The 25491-nt window shown below is 37.1% G+C and overlaps 1 long non-coding RNA gene across 2 annotated transcripts in view; it reads right to left on the bottom strand.

Annotated features, from left to right (window-relative positions):
- LOC135203146 (uncharacterized) overlaps positions 1–25491 on the bottom strand; it is a 449843-nt gene that overhangs the window by 192892 nt on the left and 231460 nt on the right. The window contains exon 4 of one of the 2 annotated variants that reach the window (XR_010311872.1): positions 3633–3864. The exons of the other annotated variant lie outside the window; for it this stretch is intronic. This is a non-coding gene — a long non-coding RNA (uncharacterized LOC135203146). Of the gene's footprint in view, positions 1–3632; positions 3865–25491 lie in introns of those variants that run through there. 2 annotated transcript variants of the gene reach the window in all.

Below are 25491 nucleotides of genomic sequence, written 5' to 3' on the forward strand. Positions count from 1 at the left end.
AGCCAAGACCATATGTTTCAATAAGCAGCCAAGGGAGGACAGGGGAGGGGGAGGGGGGGGGGGAGGCGGCTCTGCACCTTGAATAATGCGATGACGTCAGTCCGTCCTGACGCTTCATCTGTCAGAGTTGCTATTTCTTTTGTCAGAATCCAAATGGAATGTACGGTGGGATAATAAATGCTGCCCTCGATGAATCATACCTCCGTCTCGCCGTGAATGTTTTCCTCCTTTTGAAGAAACAGATGGGAAAAGAATGGCGGCGTCTCGGGCATCTCGTTTCGTTTTGCTCCCACGAGTCTTCTTGCCTCGTCTGAAATGCGCTTTGGACTTGCTTCTTTTCGACGTCTAATGTCCACCTGAGTTTATCCTTGCGGCGACGGCAGTGCTAAATGACCTACGAATGAGCTTGAAGTCTTTGTTATAAAATGAAAATGGCAAGCACCGGTTCTTTCCTATTTCTCACGCCCCTCTGCCTATCTGAGCATTTTCTACTAAGCTTAATTGTCATTAAGTATTATAATATCGATTCTAGGGAGACAGAAAGGTGTATTTTTGGGGGAAGTCAGGTAACCAAATACACCTGTCAAATACAGCAGAGAAAAAAAATAATAAAAAAATTAAAAAGGGAAGATGAAGACCGGTAACTACCACAGGGAGATATGCAAGAAACTTTACCTTTACAATACAAAAAATAACATCAATTACAGATGTATATGAATATGACGGAAACTAAACTAAAGAAATAATCCTCAGCATGAAGTACGAGGGATGGGGGCAGTTAGTAAACCAAGGTTTCTGGACACTGCTGATCTCTTGATAGAGAGACTGGTGGATCCTAAAGGATGTTCTTTAGTTACTGAAGAGGGTCTGTCTTGATACAAAGGGGGAATTCATTATTTAAGGGAGAGGTCAGGACAAAATGAGGTGTAAAAAATATCAATAAATTCACGCATTACTTAACTAAACTTTAACAGAACCTCGGACTCATTTGAATTTATAATCTGAAAATCTGTGTTTGGTTAAAACCACAAATCTACTAATAATAAAAGTGTATATACCAGCACACAAAAGTTCATGTACATTCGCATATACAGGTAATAAACAAAAAAGACTGGTAACAATAAGTGTATATACGTGTACACATAAATATACATGTTCATGAACATTCACACATTCAGGTTATTAAAAAAATCTAGTTTTCTGTACAGCGCATAATCAAGGCCACCAAAAAGAGATCTATCTTTTGGTGGTCTCTGTATAATGCTGCACGAGTCGCGGCCCATGAAACTTCCGGCCACGGCTTGGTGGTGGCCTGTCCCATAGCGTTGCCAGACGTGCGAGCATGATTAATCTGAACCTTGAATAAAATAAAAACTCCTGAGGCTAGAGGGCAGCAATTTGGTATGTTTGATGCTTGGAGGGCGAATGATCAACATATAGCAATTTGGAGCTCTCTAGCCTCAGTAGGTTTTACGATGTGAGGGCGGACAGATCAGTGCGGACGGACAGACAAAGCCGTATACATAACGCGCACACATACAAGAACATCAACATTCCCAAAAAATGTAACTGATATGAAACACGAAAATACTCAGTTAATAAATCTACATAATCTACACAAATCTTTGCCCTTTAATCTATGCCGGTAGGTCAGTATTTATAACGGGGAGACCATCAAATAAAAAGGGGGGAAAATTGATTACAAAATGATTAATGGTATTTAGCCATTACAAATCCAACACTGCCTTTTTTATCACATTTATCAAAATGTTCATATGAAAACCGTGCTGATATAGGAGCCTAATCAATCCCCCGCTCTCGACCCATATTTGTTCCCATATCATTTCCATGTTTATATCTAAATATTTATTCCTCTATCATTTCAATGTTTATGCCAGAATATTTATTTCGAGATTTACATCTACCTGCGGAGGCCTGTTTTTTTCGACTTTTTTTTATGCATACATAAATCTAGACATTGTTTGCATGGAAAAATGGACAGTTCACTGTTTAATGAAGATGTAATTTCATTGTTGTTGTGGTTTGCTGACCTCATTATTATCATTATCATTATGCTGAAATATTTCATGTGGGTCAGTTACCCTAAAAAAAGAAGGGATGGCTTCAGAGAAAAACCAAAACAGCAACCACTGGCAAGTTAAGCCTTTCGTTGCTGAATGCTGGATCCCGGATGTTTGTTTGTTTGTATGGTGCTTTTACGTTGCATGGAACCAGTGGTTATTCAGCAACGGGACCAACGGCTTTACGTGACTTCCGAACCACGTCGAGAGTGAACTTCTATCAATACTTTCTAAAAATCCCCATTTTCAAAAATAAAAAAAAAAAATATTTATAATCTTTTGAAAAATTCCCCATCCTGGAGCTAATTCAGCTCCGGGATGAGGAAGTAAACAAGGCGTGATCCGACTTCCAGCTTAGTAGGGACGTGTGCAAGATTATCCTCTCACGCATAAGGTGTAAACATTATTTTCCTAACATTTAACGTATATTAAAACGTGTTAAACTCTACGATTAATAGAGAACAGTTTCACCAACGAAAATTAAAATAAATACGCTATATTTTATTAGAAATAATTGTTATGTACTATTTAACATGTACACTATTTACTTTTGACATTTTCATTCTAATTAATAAATCATAAATATCCTATCCTAAAATTCCTGTATTTTCAACTAAACATGTAACGCACTTTTTTTTCAGACCTTTTCAGGCTTTTCCATAGACCTTTCCTACCCCCAACAAGAACAATAAAGGCTTACTCCCCGAGTAAGCGAAAGTTTAGATAATGTAGGGGTTATAGATACTTAGCGGTACTCTGCAAGGTTATGGATACAACTCCCAAATTTACCTAATGGAATCATCTATCTTCTATAATAATAAAACCCACTCGAATCTTGGTTGACCTCCCCCAGGTGACAGTAGGGGAGCCATGACACAGCCATCCTCCTCCTGCAAACCTGTTTGTCTGCCCTGGGTGGGGGAAGTGGGCGGGGCTGGTAGGAGAGACAGCAGTGCCAGTTCCACTACGTGTAGCGCATACCAACAAGCTTGTTTAACTAATAATCGTAAAGGAGTTAAAAAGAACCCCTTCAACGTCAATTACGAAAAATAGTGGAAAACTTGCAGTTAGGGAATCAACAAAACCCGCAAAAAACCATTTGGGAGAACAAATTCCTAGGTACCTAGTTCAAGTGAGGATTTTTCGTTGCAAGTGATGCATAAGATAAATCAATCAGTTCAGCTTCAGGAAAACAGGAATACAGTTTGGTTTCTCAATTCTCTGCTTACTGTCAACCAAATCAACCAAGAGGTTTGCTTTTTATTTGGTATAACTAGAAACAGAAAATATGGAACAAATATATATTATACACAAACGCACCACACACAATGCAATATACATACATATACTTATATACACATAAATTTATATATACCTGTATACACACACACACACACACACACACACACACACACATATATATATATATATATATATAGATATATATATATTTACGTATGGGTGGCATTATGCCCAAAATGTAAGGGAAAAAAAAGAGAAAACATGGCAAAATACAGTGCTTATGACTTACCTTCGATAATTGTACAAGGAAGGGTCAAGGTCACCATTGAAAACTCAGCTGATTACTCTAATTTACAATTATTTACAAGCAACATTTATTGGCCTGAGATAAAGGCAAGGCAAATTGGCCACACGTGGTCAGAGCGCCGTAAAATGTCTGGATCACTCCTAAAATCAAAATCTAATTCAATGCTGGTTTCCAGATTGATAATATCTAGCGGTATGGAAGCGCTGCGAGGAGACGGAGCACGGACTCAGCAATCTGGAAATTAATTCCCAAATTACACACAACATACACTAAAGACTTCTTGCATAATACCTCAGCTAATCACTATGGAGGGTGTTTAACTTTAATCACACACAAGGAGAGGAACTCTAGTGCTTAAATGAAATGTTCAATGAAGATTTAATCTTGGACAGGTCACAGGGGTAGCACACGCTACGATGATGGACAAAGGACATTCAGTAGAGGAGTTATAAAAGGGAAATTTGAAAATGGAAATAGCAAGATTCGTCTTGGAGGAATACGGCTGGCTGGATTTTGCACTTTTGAGATGTACCTTTGGTCCTTAGTGGCTTGCACATGTATCGTTATGTCTGAGGAGGGCTCCAACCAGCGACAACAAAACAAAAGGCTGACTTCAAGCTACTGAGAGGCGAGCATTTCTGCCCGAATGGAGTAGCTGGCTTAGACTGAGAGAGAATCAGCGTATTTTTGAACGGCCTGGGATCACACATGGCCTAAGGCATTGTCTGGAAAGATGCAAAAACACGGCCAGCAGATTTGCTACTACCTGTCCTTCTTACCCTATACACTAGGTCTAGTTGCTAACGGATTATTTTTCCCGAAGACCAGACATGCTAATCTCTGGCCTGAGTTTTCCCTCCTAAAGTCAGCTGATGTTAGGAGAAAAAATAGCTGCTCTTCTAGCAAATATTTCATCTTAATGAAACTAGGGAGACGAGGCGATCTACAAACGTAAAATATATATACACACATATATATTCTGGCTTCTTGGTGTGATCAATGCCATTCTCATTTTGCCTCTGTTCACCTAAGCAGTTAATAACATACCCATTACCCAGTATTTAGGAGCAATGTGGTAAGCCATAACCAGCAAGCTAAAATTTTCAGGTATACGTCTACTTACCTCATCCCAATTAACACCAACTCGCGCAGTTCCCGGCAAGGGAGAAAGTCGAGCATATGTATGTATGTATGTATATACAGTGAACCCCCATATTAACGGACTCACGTACCCACGGATTTCTTTCTGATACATATACCCCATTATTCACGGAAAATTCACCTAATCGCAGTATGTTTCTATGAGAAATATCCACAAATCCTGGTTTCTTTTTAACAATTTCATAAAAAATCCACTTTTTGCAATAAAACTTATAAAACCAGGTATAAACATTTTGAGTGGGTTTTTCTCAAGTTTTAACGCACAAAATAGACAGTTTCAACCATTTTTTTCAACTATTCGCGGGGAGGTCTGGTACCTATCCCCAGCAAATATGGTGGAACACTGTAAATATATAATACACTATAATCACATAAATATATATATACATGCCACCCCCTGCCTGGGGGAAAGTTTATATGAGATATATATATATATAATATATATATATATATATATATATATATATATATATATATATATATATCTATAAATATATATATCTAAAGATTTTATGCCACTAAGGAAAAATAAATGAAGGAGGTCTGCAAGATCTTTTAACGTCGAAAGATCTTGCAGACCTCCTTCGTTTATTTTTCCTTCGTGGCATATATCTTTGTATTTATGGATTTATCACGTTCCTAACTTTCGTAATTCAGTTATACATATATATATATATATATATATCTATATATAATATAGAGAGAGAGAGAGAGAGAGAGAGAGGAGAGAGAGACGAGAGAGAGAGAGCATATATATAGTATATATATATATATATATATATATATATATATATATATATATATATATATATATATATCATATATATATATATATAAACGAGAAAATGTTGGTTTGTTTGTTTGCTATACAAATTCACATTTCTTGATCGATTTTGATGACACTTTAAATCTTAGTCAATATCAAACCAGGAAAGGTCAATGTGAAACCGGAATTATTATCAGACCATTGGTTGGGCAAAGATGGTGTGGGAAGAGGGTGAAATGTAAAAATTACCAAAAACAACATATGTTATTCTCTAATCCATAGTTTTCAAGGTCGCTGAGAAGAATACCAACACTCTCGATGCTGTTTAAGTCCAAGTTCACTTCCAATATGGAGGGTTGTAAGAAAGGGGTGGAAAGTAGGTAATGTAAAAATTACAGAAAATGACAGATATTAGTGTCTAAACCATAGTTTTCGAGGTCGCTGAGAACAGTGACACTCCAGATGCCATTGAAGTCCAAGTTCAGCCCTAATAGGGAGGGGGTGACAAGTTCAGCCCTAATAGGGAGGGGGTGACAAGTACAAACAACCAAAAATGACAGATATTAGCATTTAAATTATAGTTTTCGAGGTTGCTGAGATGAACAGTGACACTCCCGAAGCCCCAAAAGGAAGGGGGGGTGAAAAGGGTGGGACGGTGGTGACAAGTGAAAATAACCAAGAATTATAATATTAGCGTCCAATCCATCATTTTTGAGGCCATTGAGTTGGAAAGTAACACATTCAATGCCCTTCAAATCCAATTTCAGCCCTAATAGGAAGGGGGTGTGAGAAGGGTGGGAAGGTGGTGAAATTTAAGAATAACTGAAAACTACAGATATCAGAGTCTAATCCATAGTTTTCGAGGTTGTGGAATAAATAGAGATACTCCCAATGCCCTTCAAGTCCAAGTTCAATCCCGATAGGAATGGGGGCGAATTTATTAGTTGTTATTCAGATTACCTGGGCAATGCTGGGTTGGTCAGCTAGTATTAGACAGATCTGGAACTGGTACTGGTAAAGGTGTGGGAAGACTTTATGACTTTTGATTACCTATCTTATGACTGATTCTAGTTATTATAGAGAAAGGGGTGGACGGGTTTTGTTCGATCCCCAGGGTTATTTGTGTTTCCTGTTTGAATTATAATACCCTTTCATAATGGTGCATTGTTTGGAGTTTTCATTGGGTTTGTTTAGAAACTAAAGTTTCAGATTTTGACATATTCATTTAGTCATTTTGTTCTTTGAGAATTTGATTATTAGGTTAATCATTTTGTCCTTTAGTAAATAAAGTTTATTTTGTAGATTTTGGTTTTGAGAGAGAGAGAGAGATTTTTGAGAGAGAGAGAGAGAGAGATAGAGAGAGAGAGAGAGAGAGAGAGAGAGAGAGAGAGAGCCTAAGGGTAGGGCCATCGCTACCAGAGAAACTCAAAAAGGTAAGTTTATGTACTGCATCCTCTCTGAGGGTGTAAATCATATTATATATTATTAATTATATATATATGATATAGATATATTATATATATAATATATATTATATACAACATATATATTAGTATAATATATATTACACACATATATATATATATATATATATAATTATATATATATATATATATAGATATATATATATCCTAGAATATATATATATATACACAAATCATATAATATATTATCTGTATATATATTATATATTATAAGTGTACGTATATATATATATGTATATATATATATATATAATGTGTATATATATATATATATATATATATATAAAAACGTAATAGTTATAACTTTGTGTACTGCGTTTGTAAATGAGTCCTTGCGCATTCGAACAAGCAAATAAACTCTTTTACTGTCCCACCCAATCAGTTCATTTACCTCTTTGCATGCCTGAACGAGCAAGCACCAGAGAGAGAAAAAAAATAAGAGACGAATAAAAAAGTCGCAATAACTTCCAACCTTTTACGAACAAGCAGCCTGGCCTCATTACGCTTTCAAAAAAATTATAATTGGCAACCCCTCTCCCATCCCAACCCACCTCCTAACATCACTCATCAGCTGGGTGGGCGCCAACAACAAACAGAAACCCCCTGACGCGCCCCCAAACAAAGTGACGAGAAACAACTTCGGCCGCCTCATGAAATGAACAGCGGCCGAACAACCTCTGGAAGCAACAACGCCTTCTGCATCATGGAGACGCTGGCAGGGATCTTAAAAATCTCAATTGATGGAGAGAGAGAGAGAGAGAGAGAGAGAGAGAGAGAGAATTGTATGAATTTTCAGAGGTATAGTGGTTAACAGAAATCTTATATAATAAACAGAGCAAATAGATACGACAAATGAAAAGAAATGACCGACAGAGAGAGAGAGAGAGAGAGAGAGAGAGACGGGACATTGTGAATGCAAGAAGATCACGGGGTCGGTAACAAATGGCGACGAGATCCGTTCCGATCTGTATATCTCGTCGCGTTCGTATTTGACTTCTTATGTTAGATGCAAGTCGTCGGGGAGGTCAAAGGAAAGGTCAGCTAAACGGAGGGCAGGGCTGACATGTCGCATAAGGTCAGGGGTGATGAGATATAATGTCTTTTTTATCCATAATGTATTTTTATGCATCATTCAGATTCGTCTCTTGTCTCCGGACAGAGGCTGAAATCCGATGGGGAATTTATTTGCCTCGCGAAGCTTCGCAGCGGAATTGTTGGTTTCTTCATGCGGAGTTTTTGTTCGAAGCAAAGACATTCTCGCTTCGTTTGCTCAAATGACGAAGAAACAAATACATATTTCATTTCCTTTTCCCTAATGTTGCACTGAATAAATAAGTCGATTTCAAAAACTTCACGTTGACATACCGTGGGACCGCTAATTTTGTTTGTTTGTTTGGTGTTTTTACGTTGCATGGAACATGTGGTTATTCAGCAACGGGACCAACGGTCTTACGCAACTTCCGAACCACGTCGAGATTTGGTTGGTTGTATAAAGTTTAGGTGTAACACAAAGCACTGAGGCAGCAAAGGCCATTCAGCGCTTACTGTATAACTAAGAAATTATAAGACGTGTTATATCATATAAAGCAGGTTAATTTCTTTGAGATAATTTACTATATTTTGAAGTGGGGCATTTTCTCCCAATAGTTCTTCAAGTGGTATATTATATATGTTGTAGGTTTCTTTCGAATTTATTGCATTCAGTTAGCAGATGACGAACTGTGACCAGAGTACGACAATGGTCACAGTAAGGGGCCTGTCTTTCCTCGCCTTGCAACATCAAGTATTTGTGTGTCAAGTATGTATGTCCTATTCTTAATCTTGTTAATATGACATCTTCCCTTCGTTGACATTGTTGTCTATTCCAAGATTTCACAGATGATTTAATATGCTTTAATTTATGATTTAATTCTAGCCATTCTTTTTCCCATTTTGATTGACAGTATTCATTTATTGTTGTTTTAATGTCATTGTAAGGTATTTGTATTTTTTTGATAGACTCCTTTTTTACTGCCTTTTTGGCTTCTTTATCCACCTCTTCATTACCTTTTATGCCCACATGGGAAGGGACCCAACATAGTTTTATATTTATAGATTTCCGTTTTACTATTATATCTATCCACTCCCTTATTTCTTCAATTACGGGATGAGAAACTGTGTATTGTCTAAGCGCTTCTAAAGCACTGTAAGATTCCGTGTATATTACAAAGGTCTCGTTTGCCTTTCCCACCATATAAGTATGTTTTATAGCCTCTAATATAGCATTTATCTCTGCAGTGAATATCGAGCATATTTTTGGAATTTTTTCCCTTATTTCTATATTTTTTGTTACTAAAGCATAGCCTACACCCTCCTTCGACTTGGAACCATCTGTATAAATACTAATGTCCCGTTTATGTTTTTCCTGGTGTGACAGAAATTCACTCCTTAATTGTGCATCTGTTACCTTCTTATTAAATGATTTTTCACTGATTTCTATTTTAGCATGTCTCCACAGAGGTATTTTAGGAGTGGTTATTTTTGATATGCTACTTGTTCCTAATTTTAGATGTTCTATATCAGGTTTTAATCTATTCTCCAATGGTTTAGAGGCTCTTGGTTTATTGTCATAATTATTTGTTATGTTTTTCATATATTTAGTGTTTGGATTATCATTAAGGTCATTTATTTTAGCTATATATTTTAATCCTATTTCTTCTCTTCGTACTTTCAGGGGATCTATTCCTGCTTCTACATACAGACTTTCCACGGGGGAAGTTCTGTAGGCTCCAGTGCATAGTCTAATACCCATGTTATGTATGACATCCAGTTTTGTTAATAGGGTTTTAGAAGCACTACCATATACTTGACATGCATAATCAAGTTTACTTAGACAAATAGCTTTATATACTTTTATCAGAGAGGTTCTATCAGCACCCCAGTCATTATGCGCAATTACTTTTATTATATTTAAGGATTTTCTCACTTTTATCGCCAGTTGTTCTATATGTTCTTTAAATGTAAGTTTTTTTATCAAGTATTACACCGAGGAATTTGATCTCATCATCATATCTAATTATATCATTATTTATGAATAAAGTAGGAATTAATTCTTGTTTTCTTGATCTTGTAAATCTGACTGCTTTTGTTTTTTTGCGGTGAAAATTTAAATCCCTTGTTATCGGCCCATTTTTTTACCCTATATTTATGGCTGCTTGCAATCTGTTGGTTATGTCCAGCGCTTTTTCACCACTACAATATATGACGAAGTCATCTACAAAAGGGATCCTTGGACTCCTGGTGGGATCATTTCAATTATCTCATTTATTGCTATAGCAAACAATGCCACGCTTAGTACACTACCTTGGAGGATTCCTTTCTCCTGGATAAATGATTCAGAGATTTCTGCCCCCACTTTCACTTTTATAGATCTTTCCAATAGGAATTCCCTGATATATTCATATAAATTCCCTCCTATTTCCCATTCTATCAATTTTTTAAAAATCCCTCCCCTCCAGGTGGTATCATATGCCTTCTCTAAATAAAAAAATACTCCTATTGTTTGCTTTTTACCAACCATTGCATTTTGTATCTCTCTTGTAATCATTAAGAGGGGATCTATGGTACTTTTATTTTTCCTGAATCCAAACAGTCTGTTTGACAATTGCTTTTTATTTTCTAAAACCCAAATTAATCTGTTATTCACCATTTTTTCAAATATCTTACTCATACAACTAGTAAGGGCTATTGGCCTATAGCTGCTTGGTGACTCTGGGTCTTTTCCTGGTTTTAAGCCTGGTACGATTAAAGATTCTTTCCAGGTTTTAGGCATGCTGTGAGAGTGCCATAATTCATTTAAAATTTCTAATAAAAAGGTTTTGCTTTCATCTGGTAGATTTTTTTATCATTTCATATCTAATGTTGTCTTCCCCTGGAGCTGTTGGACTTGCAAGTTTCAGGACATTTTCCAGTTCTTCCATGGTGAAAGGAAGATTATAGATTTCCTGATTATTAGATCTTATTGGTATTGGGACATAATTTTTTATTTTTTATTGGAATTTTTTTGTATAATTCGAGATACTCGATGTTTTGGCGAAACATTTACCCAATTCAATTGTTACTAGTTTGGGGTTTGAAATATAGTGTTTTTCTATTTTTAATATAGGTAATGGTTCTGGCCGATATCTACCCGGCAGTTTATTTATTTTTTTCCAGATTTCTTTGTCTTGAGTTTTAGAATTTATATTATTATATTTTTTTCATGAATTTCTTTTGGCTATTTTGAAAATTTTTTTCTGCTTTGCTTTAGCTCTCAAATGTGCAATTCTATTGGCATCACATTTATGTCTCAGATATCTTCTAAAGCAGGTTCTCGTTAACTTCCTTGCTGCTTTACATTCCTCGTTCCACCAGGGTACCAGTGGTCTAGTCGGATTGCCTGAGGTGACTGGAATAATTTCATTTGCTCTATCATCTATTGGTTTTACTATATGTTCATAAGCATGTATGTGGTTTGTAAAGTCTGATAGTTTTTTGTTAATCACAGTTTTCTCTTTATATAAATTCCAATTTGCTTCCTCCATTTTCCTCTTCGGTATATATGTTATATTAGTATTACTTTTCAACTCAATTTGTATTGGCCAGTGGTCACTCCCAAATAAATTATTATTTACTTTCCAACTGAAATCTGTGGCAATTTCTGGGGAACATAAAGTGATGTCTATTGCAGATGTCGTATTATGATAAACATCAAATCTTTTTGGAGAACCATCATTTAAAATAATTAAATTTTTGTTATCTATAAAATTTAGAATATTTCCTCGCCTGTCAGATGATGTACTTCCCCACATGGGATGTTTGGCGCTAAAGTCACCTACTAATAAGTAAGGTTTTGGTAATTGTTCTATTAGATTTTCTAAATCTTCCACTTGTAATGGTCTATTATTTGCAAGATGATCTATTAAGCGACTTTCTAAAGACGGTTCCATATATATTGAGCATATGGTTTTTTTTTTTCCAGAAATACTTGAACTGCACATGCCTGTATTATCGAGTTAACCCTAACACGTTGGCACTTGATTGAAGAATGCGTTATAATTGCAGTTCCTCCTTGAATGTTGTCATTTAATATTTGTGTTGATTTCCACACTTTATAATTTATGCCAGCATTTAGAACATTATTACCTATTTTAGTTTCCTCTAAGCAAATGATATTTGCATTACATTCTCTAATTAATGATTTTAAATTTTCATTATTTGATACACATCCTCTAATATTCCCCTGTAAAATAGACATTTTAGACATTTAGCTCTTGTATTTTGCTTGTCCTCCAAATTCATCATATCTTCATGCATTTCTGGTGTTGGTAATATATTACATAAATTTGTGTTACTTAAATGTTCTATAGCTTCTGAACTTGAATTTTGGGTCTTTATATTATGAGTATTCTCTGTTTGATTTATACTGTGCAATTTTGTAGGAATTTGGTTTTGCACTTCTTTATTTACTACCTCTTTATATATGTTTTTCCTTGCTGGGTCTTGTAAACCTCTTACTTTTAGTTCTATCTTAGCTTCTCTTATTGACATTCCTCTTCTTTCTTGTAAGATTTTTAATTCAGTGTTGTATAAGTAATATGCCATTCCTTTGATCTTGAGTGGTGATTCTGACCACAATTTATGCAATTTGGGTTTTCACAGTCCCATTTTGTTGTATGTTTGTATGATCCACAACATGCACATCTTGGAACTTCTCTACAAATTTTATTTGAATGGCCATATTTACTACATGATTTGCATTGTAGTGGTTTGGGGATATATGTTCTTATCTGTCTCGTCTGCCTAATACTTTAATTGTTAAAGGGAGTCCATTTCCTTCAAATTTCAGTTTAGCTATTTGTATATTTATTTTTGAATTTTTCCAACTTAGGATATCATAGATGTCACACTCTTCAATGTTTTTGTAACTTTTCTAAGCGAGTCCATCAACATATTTTTATCTATTAATTCGTCGTCATTATTTGGCAGGATTATTGTACCACAAATACTATTAAGTTTATTATGCTTGGTGACTTTTAATTTTGTGTTATCTATGTTCGTAATTTGTAAGTAATTTTCTGATTGGGCTTTGGTAGTGGTTTCCACTATCCATGTATTTGTTTGTGTTTGACGAAATTTCATTTTTTCTGTTGGGTATCTGGTCAGTAAATAATTTTCTAATTTTAAATTTTAAATTTTGTTTTCACTTTCTATTGTCAAAAATCTTGTCCAACGTCTTTTCCAAAAAGTGATTCAAATAAAGCTATAGGAGGGCTAGGCTGGAATTTTCTTTTGACTAAACTTTTTGGCCTAGTAAAAGGCTCCATAGTTGCTATATTTTGGGTTGAAGTGTCCAAAAGGGTGTCTTTGTTCGTTTCCAGGGTCAAATGGGAATTTAGTGTCATGGGGTCACATTTTCCGGGGGACTGAGTTCCATAGTCAATTTCCATTTTTCATTTTTTTTTTTTTTAAATTACAGAGAAACCAACTGCAAGTCATGGAAAAAAACTGGGTCTCCTCTCAAAGACTTCCCCCTCACCAAAGACACATAGCAGAGACCAACGCCCATATGTCCACTCCCTACCCTACCCCGAGGGATGGCTCTATCATAATATGATTGGCTCAAGTGTACGCAAAACCCGCTTGATAGGAATGAGGGCATAGCTAGTATGCAATCATCCCCACTCATGTTATTTTAGAGGGCAATCCGGATAAATTGCCGAGAGTCCTACCATGGAGACTATACCTCCCCGGATTCCGTAGGCAAGTCCCCACATGTAGTCCCGCCCCAATAAATAATGATGTGGAATCACATCAATATCCTCAGGGTCCAAACATATTCGAGCGGCGAACCAAACCACTATAGTCCCTGTCATTTGGATGAAGGTAAAGCCTAAGTACAGAGACCCAGCTCCTACCTAACCTGCACGAGGGTTTTAGTGAAGAGAAGGAGGACAGCTAGGGGGAGCAACTGAGCGAGAGAAAGTAAGAGATTGGAAGATGATCAAGTAAGAGGAAAATTGCGACATTTAGATTCAAACTAGGAGATAATTCTCCCAGTTCGAAAGCCCTCTTGCCCGCTACGCAGTTTCAACCATAGGTTGGAAATGCGTAACTCCGTCAAGGCAGTCTCAACTTAAGAGGGAACCACGTCAAGAGTGAACTTCCATCACCAGAAATACACATCTCACACCTCAATGGAATGCCCGAAAATCGAACTCGCAGTCACCGAGGTGGTACGCCAGCACCATACCGACCACGCTACTGGGGCGCTTTGGGGACCGCTAATGATATTTCAAATTATCATACGCCGAACAACGGATGGATATTTAATTTTTTTCCAGTATCTTCCTTATTGTTATCCGGTAGTCAATTTGCAACATTTATTTTTAAAACCATTTTAATTCCAAGGGTCCATCTATATTTCCCAATGTTATATGCTGATTATCGGATGGTTTGTTTGTACGGTGTTCTTACGTTGCATGGAACCAGTGGTTATTCAGCAACGGGACCAACGGCTTTACGTGACTTCCGAACCACGTCAACAGTGAACTTCTATCACCAGAAATACACATCTCTCACTCCTCAATGGAATGGCCGAGAATCGAACCCGCGACCACCAAGGTGAGAAGCAAACACCAAACCAACCACGCCACTGAGGCGCTTTGATTATCGGATGGATATTCAATTCTATTTCAGTAACTTTCTTATAACAAACCAGTAGCCAAGTTGCAATATTTACCTTTAAAGACAAATATTCTCGCAAAGCTGATATGCATTGAATTTAAGTCCTCCCCTAATGACCTACGTACATTCCATTCATTTATGAATCTATGGATGCTCATTCCATTCATTTATGAATCTATGGATGCTCATTCAATTCACTTATGAATCTATGGATGCTCATTCAATTCACTTATGAATCTATGGATGCTCATTCAATTCATTTATGAATCTATGGAATGGGCTCATCCCTTCATTTTATGGATTTTGGGATGCCCATCAATTCCACTTCTGATTTCCTATGGTTGGCCCAATCATCACTTATGATTTATGGATGCTCAGTTCATTCACTTTATGGATCTATGGATGCTCATTCGAATTCATTTATGAATCTGATGGATGCTCATCAATTCACTTTGCCCAATCATATGGATTCTCACCTTCCATTATTTTTGATCTATGGATGCTCATTCCAATTCATTTTTGGATTCTATGGATCCGCCCATTCAATTCACTTATGAAATCTATGGCTCCATGATCAATTCACTTATGATTAAAAAAAAATTTTTTTTTTTTTTTTTGGATGTCATTCAATCATTTATGAATCTATCTATGGATGCTCATTCACTTATGAATCTATGGATGCTTCATTCCATTCATTTAATGAATCTATGGATGCCCATTCCAATCATTATGGGATCTAATGGATGCATTTCAATTCACTTATGAATCTATGGATGCTCATTCAATTCACTTATGAATCTATGGATGCTCATTCAATTCACTTATGAATCTATGGATGCTCATTCAATTCACTTATGAAATCCTTATTTGGATGGGCTCATTCATTTCACCCTTTAATAATCTATGGATCTCATTTCAATTCACTTATGAATATGGATTTCTCATTCCCTTTATTTATGAATCTATGGTATGCTCATTTCCATTTCATATGGATCTATGGATGCTCATTCAATTCACTTATGAATCCATGGATGCTCATTCAATTCACTTATGAATTTATGGATTCTCATTCCATTCATTTATGAATCTATGGATGCTCATTCCATTCATTTATGAACCTATGGATGCCTTACTATGAAGTCTATGAGAATCGAAATCTTGAAGTCAATCGATCTGCTCAATCCTCCACAGCGCTGTCCTGACCGTGGAATGTTCTCCTGTCTTCCATATCCCCGAATACTTAGCCGTACCATTAAATTTCTCGCCTATTACAATAATTTCAGCTTCTCTAGAGCATCCTCCCCCGTCGCGGTTTTCATTACTATACAAATAAACTTTTTAAAAGGTACAAAATTAAGTTATGTAGCACTGGACCCGGTCATGTTTGGATGGGTGACCATCTTTGGTGGCCGGGTGCATTGGCATGGTGGAAGGAAGGCAAATGAAAGTTAGGCCAAATGCCAAACTCTGGGACCTATGAGGTCTTTCAGTGCTGACAAGTAAATAGAGAACAAAGCAGGTTTTCAAGGTGTGACGAGGAAAACCTCGCACTTCAAACTGAGAAACAACTGAGAGGAGAGGGTGGAAAGTAAGATATAAGAAACAGAATATGAAAGGAGGTATGGTAAAAACAATGAAAGGGGTTGCAGCTAGGGGTCAAAAGGACTCTGCAATGAACCTTTCTTTGGTGGTGCTCACAGTGCACCTCTCTGAAGGCACCAACGACCTACGGGGATTGGTTCCGTGGGTCCTGTAACCCTCTATGAGGACTACGGGCAAGGGTCAGGCAATTCATCCCAAAAATCAACAACTACAAATCTGCAACAGGCCTTAGGCGTTTGCTGCGAGCAACAAGAGGCAATGATGTGCCCAGTAAGCTGAAAGAGTACATGAATGGGTGGGTGTAATTTGTACCGATGGATATCTTATTTGCAATACGTATATATAACGGAAGATATCTGACTCCTAATATAAGGCCTGTCCACACTAGGAAACATTGTTTGCAAACTGTTTGCAAACAATGTTTCCTGTCCTGACCTCAGTTGTCGTCAGGATGCTTGTCGGTCCAGTAGGCTCTGTATTTTACCTGGCAGTTTTACTGCAGTCGAGGAGGGATTAATAAGAGAAAGAAAAAAAAAAGAAATGGGTGAGGAAGTTTTCAGGAAAGAGAGTGTCACACATCAATGCAAATAAAAATGTAAAGAGAAAATACATGGGTGAAAAACTATAAATTCAAAAAGGTAGAATCGTAAACTAAATACAATATAGAAAAATATAAATATTAGTGTAAAATTTCATTGAACGTACAAAGATAAAGTCAATAGGTAAACAAAAAGCAACCTATTTTAAATCCCCCCCACCAAAAAAAATAAAGTCAAATTTAGACAACTTAAAAATTAAAACAAACATGTTGTTTTTTAATTTACAAATAAAACAATGGCGTAAAAAAATCAAAGTAAAAACATTCTCTGTCCCCTAAGAGACTATTTCGTAAACTGTGCTCATTGAACGTACAAAAGATAAAGTCAAAAGGTAAACAAAACGGCTCGCCTTTTTTAAATGCCCCCCCCCCAAAAAAAAAAAAAAATTAGTCAAATTTAGAAAAATACAAATTAAAACGAAAATGTTTTTAACAAAAATTTACAAATAAAACAATGACGTAAAAAAATGAAAGTAAAAACATCCTCTGTCCCCTAAGAGACTTATTTCGTAAACTGTGCTCTGTGGGGCGTCTCGACTTACATACAGAGGGAGTAATTACAAGACAGACCTTCTTGTAATTTAGCTAATCCCGTGTAACCCGATATAAGAGTTCACCTTTATGAGAAATAATAGGAAATAATGCGCGCAAGTTATTATCATTATCGTTATTTTTCCCTTCTCTAAACAACCCCTCACAACCTTTCCACAAACCACCCACCCCCCCCTCCCACGTTTTTACCATTCACTAGCAACTGACAATGTTAAGATGATTTTTACTCTTATTTTCTTTACGTTTTTATTTTATATTGAAAAAATAATTTTTCTATATTTTCTAATTTTGTATTTGTTAATTAAAAAAAATTGAGTGAAGTCTTTTTTTTCTTATTTTGAATTAATTTTTCCTTTATTTTCCTATGCTATGGCAAAATTTCTTATTTTTTCCATTTTCCTATATCATGGCAAACTATGTAGTTGGTATACTTGTTTGTTCAATACATTATTACATTCTGTCCAAAATATGCATTACTTTACAAGTATGTTGAACTAAAGTTCCCTGTTCAGACCAAAATGTACATCTGTTGATAAGCGAAAAATGTTAAATTCCTTTATAGTACACATTACAAAAATCTTCTGTTTAGTCAACTGCGCAGTTTTACCACCCCCCCCCCCCCCCCCCACAGGGAAAACTGACTTTCAGTGTAGCCAGAATGTGAATCTCTCTCTCTCTCTCTCTCTCTCTCTCACGCTGAGTACAGTTGTTTCCTCTCGCAGAAACGTGCAGGATATTCTTCCTATATTACTGAACTCAATTATATATTCTGGACAGAATCTGCAGTTGTTTTTCCTGTATGGGGGGGGGGGTCGCAGTACAAAGTAACATTCAGACGTCTGGAAACCAAAAATCTACACTTGGCAGGCACCAAGGGCTGGCACCATAGACTCATTTATTCATATATATTAATCACAAACAAATTTGAAATACTGCTGAGTATAGGAATAAATGAGTCTATGGTGCCAGCCCTTGGTGCCTGCCAAGTGTAGATTTTTGGTTTCCAGATGTCTGAATGTTAGTTTGTACTGCGCCCTCCACACACCGCCCCCTCTCCCCCCTGGGGCAAATATACAATGAATTTCTATCATTATGTTTCAGTCCGCCGTTAGTGACTTCCAAATGAAGCCGAAATCGGTCAGGACCTACACCCATAATTTCATTTACCCCTGTGGTTATGATATAAATATAAATAAAATGGGCCTCATGGTCATGGTGTGATCTGTGATTCTTCCTTGCCACGCAACAGGTCCCAGAATCCCTCGACGACCAAGTGGTGTCTCACTTGCCCGACCCAGTGACTTAATACCAGGTAGTTAGCCGACTGTGGTGGCAACAAAAAGGTCAGGGAAATTCTCGTATCTGACAACCTCATCCTCAAAATACTTGCTGAGAGGCAGAACGCTAAGAAGAAAATTATATGGAGGGGAAAAAATTATTATATATATATATATCTATATATATATATATATATATATATATATATATATATATATATATACCATATTCCTTTTCCTGTTAGCGTTATATATTATATCATGTATATATTAATACATATTTAATAATTTCTCGATAGAAATGCCCCTTATATCTCATAATTATCCACCCAATCCCCACACATACACATACACACACACACCCGAGCCCTCTCCTTCGCCCAAGGGCACGAGGGGACGGCTGCAAAACCAACCCTTCCTGACCTCAACATCAATATCCCAGTCATGCTGGCATTCCCCTGACGGCCGTTCTTATTTCGTCATTTGCGTGGTGGCATATTTCATTCTTTCATTATTTGAATATTTCCCCCCGCATGAATAGAATACGTTCTGAATGCCATTTTTCACTGGCCCGTCACTGTACACTGACTGTGCTGCTTTCTAGTCACTTCTATTCCTTTGGATGTCCATTTTCCACAGCCCTGTCAATGTACAATGACGGTTGGTTTCCAGTTTCTTTGGACGCCCATCTTTCACTGACATGTCCCTTTGGACGTCCATTTTTCGCTGAGATGTCCCTTTCGACGTCCATTTCACTGACATGTCTCTTTGGACGTCCATTTTTCACTGGTCCGTCACCGTACATTCACATTTACTTTCCCGTGACTCCAGTCCCTCTGGATGTCCATTTTTCACTGACCTGTCCTTTTGGACGTCCATTTTTCCCTGGCCCGTCAATGTACAATTACTGTTGCTTTCCAGTGACTTCGGTCCCTGTGGATGTCCAATTTACACTGGCCTGTCATCGCATATTTACTGTTGCTTTCCAGTCCTTCTGTCCCTTTGGACGTCCATTTTCGCTGGACTATCAATCTACACCGACTGTTGCTTTCCAGTGACTTCTCTTCATTTGGATGTCCATTTTTCACTGGCCTGTCATTGCACACAGAATGTTGCTTTCCAGTCACTTCTGTCTCTTTGGTGTTGTCCTTGCGAGCAAATGCCAGTGAGATGGTCATTCTAATTTCCTTTTCTAGCCTATATTCGAAGGAAATAAGAAACGGGAAGGAAAAGAGAAGGGGAAAAAGGAATGTTCAACTGGAAGATATTTTTTTCCCAATAAAACTGTAGGTACGATTACAGGTTACAAAACACAAAAATTGGTAAAAAAATATAAAATTGTTCATAACATATAGTATCTCGTTTTCAAATTATTCCATTTTTTTAGTGTATACCTAAGTACACATTCTTATGAATAGCTCTTATTTACTTGAGTCATTTGCTATTAATATAAGTTCTTTTTTTAATCCATTTTATGACTTCTCTGTAACACAAAAAGTGAGTATCGTCTTCTTAGTTGGTAATAACATTATTATTATTATTATTATTATTATTATTATTATTATTATTATTATTATTATTATTACTGGCACCCATTAGCGTTATCTTCTAAAAGGATACATTACACGCCAATAGCAGCAATAAGAACGGTATTGTATGCAGACAGATCAGATCTCTTGTCCTTCTATTCGTTTTCCCACTCCTCTTTTATATTCTCTCACAATCTAGATTTACACACCAAACGTTCCTCGTCTAATACAAAGTAAAGTACCTAATTCTTATCTACTCTTTCATCATTATAAATTTTTGATTCCTTAACGCTCCTCTTCCTTGTACCTCTTCCGCCAATCACATTCGAATTGGAGATAAACCATCCCACGTACTGGAGATGGACCATCTCTACACGGAGGGAAGAAGGGCAAATTACCTACAAAAACTGCAGATAGCCAATCAACACACAGACTGCAAACAACTTTTCACTACAGGGACACTTGCTGAAGACATCCCAACCCCACACATACTGCTCTAATGACCTCACGACTCATCTCATAAGTGGAGTGAAATTGGCCAGACTCCTAATACAGGCTATTTAATGGGCCAACTCTATATGCAGGCTGATTTGATAACAGACAGCCTTCCCAGACACGCAGACAGATCTCATAACAGCCTGACTTCACATACACGCGGATTACAGATCGCCACTCTCTTTACTGATGATGACCAGGGACTTAAAAAAATAACCCAACGCTAGGCACCGACTATGAATGAAGACTCCAAATATAAACTGGTCTGATGACGGCACGACTCCACACTTTCCATAAAGACTGATCTGCCGACAGCCTGAATTCTTACACACAAAACTGAAGAACCATCTGATGACGGCCCGACTTTTCCCATAGGCACCAAACACTGCCAGGCTCGACACAAAAACTATAAACAGACTGACTCCACACACACACACTAACAATTGTCTCCACAAGCTGACTCGTGATAGGATTCTGGCCCAATTTCCCAATGAGACTGAAGAAAGAACGTGCCATAAAAGGGGCATTAATGGGCCAACTCCACACACACACAGCATATTAGCAGCTTGATTATATACACGAACTATGAATGGCACGAGTTCGCACATGATCTATCAATTAGCTTAGTTCCATTCACAAACTATGAATGGAAAGAATCCACACAAAGACTATCAAGAACTGTATTCCATACACGTACTATTGACACACTAAGAGAGAGAGAGAGAGAGAGAGAGAGAGAGAGAGAGAGAGAGAGAGAGAGAGAGAGAGAGATAAAATTTCAAGCAAACAAAGAGCATGGACCCCAGCGATCTGTCTAGAAGAAAAGAGAACATACATTTTTCTATAAGAGTTTCATAGAAAAAAAAAAAAACAGATGTGGAAATAAACGGTGGAATAGCCCTTAAGTGGACAATGAAATGCTATATAAAAACTGAAGTGGAAGAACTGAATTTGAAGCTAACCTTTGTTCAGATGGGTGTTTTTTGAACGTCCACTTTTGTATGGAAATATATGAATTAGAGCGGTGAAATTGATACTGATTCTGCTCTGAAAGATACATACGTCAATTTTATGTATCTTAGATTGGTACAATTGCTTAATGAATATGGTAGATTTGTGTATAACAGGTAAGAGGAGAAAGAGAAAATTTACAATTCAACATTCATACGCACTGCACACATATTTTTTTAACATTAACACGTTTCCTTAACATGGGTGGCTCAGAAAAAAGAACGGTTAACAATTAACGACACATTTACATTCTAAATTCTGAGTCGGGGATGAATCCACTTTGCAGTAAGCTTCCTCAACACTGACCGTTTCATACACTACGAAGAATGCTCATCAGCAGGACACAGAACCCCTTAAACACACAGCGTCATTTACCCGTATATTGCTCACACTCGCTTGCTAAATGTTGAAGCCATCTTCTTCAATTCATCTTCCATAACCTCTATCCAGCCTTTCAATCTTCCACTCCTCCTTTCACCTAACAATTCTGAATAGATCACTTTTAATTTTCTTTACCACTTGATCATCCTCCATTCTTTCCACACGACTGAACCATCTCGGAACTCACTTCACTACCTCTGTATCTCCACATTTCCTGTCAATTCTTATGTTATTATAATAAACTACGTAAACAATTCACGTCTTCAACTTCCACCCTTGTTCCTTTTCTTTGCATTCTTCAACCACACTTCACTCCCAGGGGGGAGAGTTGGCTCAACAACCCACTCACACAATCCAACTTCGTTTCTCTGCAACTTTATACCCATATCTACTTCCTTCGTTTGACTTCTCACATCACTCCATCAATTAATTAAGACCCCCGTTTGCTAGTCACTTGTGGATGCTTGCAGTTAGGGTGGAGAGGAACAAGCCACAGAAGCTCTTCATTCAATACTTGAGATCTAAAATATATTTACCCGAATTCAAAGAAAACGGGTTTCATTCAACCCAGAGAAAACGAGAATTCTCTATTTCGCTGAGCGCCCAGAAGCACCCAACGATAATGTCCCAGCCTGATCACAGAGCCAATGACACCTTTCCTAATAAAAATCCCCATTAATTACGTGCAGGTCATTCTCTTCACAAGCACCTCCCTTTTCAAAAATCATCGCTCATTCGAGCATCATTTGCCAGCGCTAGAAATCCGATGAAAATGGAGGATGCGTAAAAAAAGAAAAGAAAAGAAAAAAAAAATAGAAATGGTCAGCCGCAAGCGTCGGATAAAAAAAAAAAAAAAAAAAAGACCATTTTGTTTTTTTTCCCTTTTTTTGCAGGATGGGTTGATGGAATATGCAAAATACGAGGAGACCGGAATAGGGAATGAAAAGAGTAAGAGGAAAAGTTAAAAAAAAATTTCTGCGACCGAAAAATTAAGAAAATAAATTCCAGACTAACAAGAAGGCAAGTTCAATACACTCGTCCATTTATGCCAAACTGATGATGTGCGAGAATAGTGGTCACACTTTTCTAAAGGGCTTTTGGGAATAATAGTATTCGTGTATATGTCGTTATACGCAGGATGTCCATGGACATTTTCGCGTAAATCGGGTGCAAAGTTAATGACAATACTTTGGAGTTTTAAGTATGTATGCACTGATATATGTATATATATTATATATATATATATTGAATATTATGTATCCATATATACATACATACAGTATGTATGTATGAGTGCCCTTTCATATCCAATTCGCCCTACCTCGGAATTAATATATTTTTTGATATATGTTAACCAAAGGGGAATTTTTCAGTTGATAACCATTTCGTCCTCTCGTGATTCGAACCAGCGCACAGAGGAAAAATCAGGACGCCTAGTCGGTTTAGGCGTCACTGAAGTCCTGATTTCTCCTCTTTTCGCTGGGCGATGGTTCGAATCCACGAGAGGACGAAATGATTATCAACTAAAAAAATTCCCCTTCGGTTAACACACATGAAAAATATTAATTCCGGGGTAGAGCGAACACTGGATAAATTGTAAAGGACATTTGTAGCTTATCTTGTATCTGTATGAATCACGGTGATGAGATAAATATTCATATATATATATATATATATATATATCTATATATATATATATAATATAATATATAAAACATATGTATGTATGCATAAGTATACCCACACTAGTGCCTTCACTATACAAGCATATCTGCACAAAAAGTACCCTAACCGTCAAGTCTTCAAAATGAAATGCTAAATATATGCTATACAGCACTACTGAAGAGGTAGTGCCTCTCACGATAAGCATATAATTTCTATACACATTTTTCTATATTAACATGAAGTGTTCTATACGCTGCACATTAAATATAAAAGTCAGTTTAGTATAGAGGAGCTCCGATGGTAAAAGCAGAGGGTAGAGCCTAACGAGACCCAGTATCAATTGCTTTCCAGAGCTTATAGGAAGCAAAATTTCCTTTCCTTTGAACATTGCATGTGCTATGGGAGATCCTCAATCCCGAAGACACCAGGACATCACTCCTTCCTCCAATAACCCTCCATGTGATCAAGGTAAGCGACCATCAAAGAGGATCAACTTCCCAGAAGGATGGGCGGTGTGTCGAATCACTCTCAGGTAGCCTCTGGCAAGCCACGGAAATAAACGTGCTAAAGGATGCCAATGTGTAATCCTCTAGGAACAGTTCTGTGGCCAATTCAGCGTCAATTCAGCGAGGTCACACCTCGTGACCTGTCTTTGCCAACCAGTGGATCTTTAATCTAACCCACTTAACAAAGGAATGACCCTAAAGCTCGCCCTGACAAAGACCTCAAACGGACCTGCACAACATATGTTGGAGCTTATGCAGGCACTGAAACCATCTATCAACATTCCACCAAAGATCTATATAAAGGAGCAATGAGAACCAAAGCCAGAGAGAGAGAGAGAGAGAGAGAGAGAGAGAGAGAGAGAGAGAGAGAGAGAGAGAATCAAAACTTCAATATATAACTATATGTCACGCAAAAGCCGAGTAAGAAGGACAATAAAAAAAGAGATGGTTGAATGAAGAAGATTTGGTCCGAAGGTTATGGGCACCAATCAACCCGCCTGTACAAGAAGGAAGATTATGAAGATTTAAGAAACACAAGCACATAGAGAATACCAGTCTTGAGGTGGAGGCAATGAAACAAGTCTCTTTGTGCGGCCACCTGCATCATAATACCAAGGGTTAGCAGGAATTCATACTTTGTGTATGTTCCAAAACTCATGAATAAAATTTTCTTCTATAGTACTTTAACTTACAATACCAATTCTCGCATTCTTAACAAAAGTGATAATAATATATATGATAAAACTATTATCAATATCATTATCAGGAAACAAATACAGTTGACAAAACAAATAACAAAGCCCAAAAGTTTCTCACAGAATGGGCAAATCATCGATTGGCTTTGAGGAAAAAGGCTTTAAGTTATTAGGAGATAATAAATACAAAACTTTTAACGCAGTTCGCTGGTCTCATTTCCAAGGCAGCACAAGGCGTCACTAGAAACTTAATACATTCTCTCTCTCTCTCTCTCTCTCTCTCTCTCTCTCTCTCTCTCTCTCTCTCTCTATCAATCACAGTGGACATCCACATCCTATCTACACCCTCCACCCACTTCCTTTCCTACAGAGACAAATACACATACATTATATAATTATTATTAAATGTATATATACACATATATATGCGTATAT

The sequence above is a fragment of the Macrobrachium nipponense genome, chromosome 33 (genome assembly GCF_015104395.2).
Source record: "Macrobrachium nipponense isolate FS-2020 chromosome 33, ASM1510439v2, whole genome shotgun sequence".
In the NCBI taxonomy this organism is placed as follows: Eukaryota; Metazoa; Arthropoda; class Malacostraca; order Decapoda; family Palaemonidae; genus Macrobrachium; species Macrobrachium nipponense.